Consider the following 2,237-nt stretch of genomic DNA (forward strand, 5'->3'; position numbering starts at 1 on the left):
AAAAATAGATCACTAATCAGTTATCTGTTGGATCAATATTGTTTAGATTTCTTCTAAACAGAAGAGTCGTCTGTCGCAATAGATAAATGATCTATTAGATTGTTCACCTATTGCATCAGATTTTCATAGTTGCATCAGATTTTCATCTGTTGCACCAGATGTTTCATCTGTTACATCAGATGTTTCATCTGTTGAAATACCATTTTTACCAAGACAAACAACAAATCTACCCGCAACACCAACACATCACACACACACACTAAGAACATCAACTGTGATAAAAAATTACCAATAAATTCGAATCAACAGTACGACAACAAGAAGAAAAAATGCCAAAAATTAGGGTTTTATTTAGTCCACATTTCAATACTAGAAGAGTACTTGTCTCAAGTTCCTTTGTTTCTTCATAATTTTTTACCTGTGAAAAAAGAAATGGGACGACGAAGAACTCAAAGTTGTTATCGCAGGAGAAGCCTTTGCGTTGATTGATGATTGAACGTCGAAAAGAAACTCGTCCGACTATTTGTCGCCGGGGGTTGAAGGGAGAAATTTTGTAGAAATGTTGGTTGGAAGAGAATTGAGAGAAACTAGAGAGAGAGAGAGGTTGATTTGGATTGAAGAGGAGTGAGGGTTGTGTTGATTTGTATTTTTAAAAAGATTAAAAAGTTTTAAAAATATTAATCAAGTCCACAATTAACTTAATCAAGTTTCCTAATGATGCTTGACCCTATCTGTTGGTCAATTTCACTAATCCTTCATTCAAGACTTAAAAGACACCTTTCCTTCAATTTTCTCATGTATCTTCGGCATGCTTATTTTAATAAAACTTAAAAAAAATACATATAAATACATAAACAGAGCACCATAGATAAACGATATTGAAAAAGTTTCATGTACGTCTAAATATGTATCTCGGCCTAATATTGTCCAGATCTGAACATGTAAATACCTTCGAAAATACATTTCCGAAAATAACTTCAACAACTCTTCTTCTTTTAGCAGGAACTTTACCTCCAAAACATTTAGATCCTCTTTTGTCAGAAACATCCACTTCTTTTTTCTTAACCTTTTTTCCATGCTTTTTACGTAATTTCTTCATCGTAGATATATCATTTAGGTGCTTGGATCTATTTTCATTAAAACCACCAGAATCTTGCTCAAAAATACCAAGAACATGTTGTTTGATAATGTCAAATTGAGAGATTCCAAGACTAAAAGATGGTATTGAGTCTCTATTCATTATGTAAATTCAAACAATATAGACTGAAAAATCAATGATCAAAGAATTAATTCAACAATGTTATCAAAATAACATTTTGTAAAAAATGGTATCAAAGTATTATTTTTTGATAAAAATTATAAAATATGATAAGAAGATAGTGAATATGATTTTAGGGGGAAAATTTTACCTTAATTCAAAAGTTAAATTCGAGCAAAAAAATGGATGAAAACTGCACCACAAATTCAGGCGTAAAATGAGGAGGAAACTGGTGATATATTTGGTAAAGTAGAATCCAGTTTTGGAAGTTTTTAATATGTATCTCAACTTTTAACTACACAAGGTAAAATTAGTAAATGTTGGGATATTTGTAATTGTTTTAAAGTGGAGGATGTTTAGTAATTTTGTAACTTAAGTTGTTCTTTTATGTAATTTTTCCAAGAAATAATTCACTACAAGGACCAAAAGAAAAAAAATAAAGGGTTGATGGGCTTTAGCCCATGAGAAATTTGCCAAGTGAAAAATAAACAGGAAATTACATGTTATGGTGTCTTTGGATTTTTGACCCCAATAAGAAAAGTCTTTAAAGGCTAGCCTTCGTTACTTTTTTAATATAGTACAAGTACAATTTTACCCTCTAAACCTCAAATATTTTTAAATTTTTCATACTCATTTGTTACTCAAATTCTATTTTTATTTTTATTATTTTCACTTTTTTATTTTTTTCTTTAATTTTATTTTCATGTTTTAATTCATTTGTCTCAACCTTTATTTTTTTTCTCTTTTTTCTCAAACATTATCTATTTCTTTATTTTTTTTTAATTCATTTGTCTCAACCTTTATTTTTTTTTATTTTTGGTTTTTATCATTTCTCTTTTTTCCCCTCATTTTTCTCAAACTTTATTTTTATTTTTTCCTCTCATTTTTATTTTTCTCAATTTTTTTAATTCTTCGCTTTTTCTTAATCTTTATTTTTTCTTGCCTTTTTTTCTCAATCTCTTTTTTTTTTATTTCTCTA

The sequence above is a fragment of the Capsicum annuum genome, chromosome 10 (genome assembly GCF_002878395.1).
Source record: "Capsicum annuum cultivar UCD-10X-F1 chromosome 10, UCD10Xv1.1, whole genome shotgun sequence".
Classification (NCBI taxonomy): domain Eukaryota; kingdom Viridiplantae; phylum Streptophyta; class Magnoliopsida; order Solanales; family Solanaceae; genus Capsicum; species Capsicum annuum.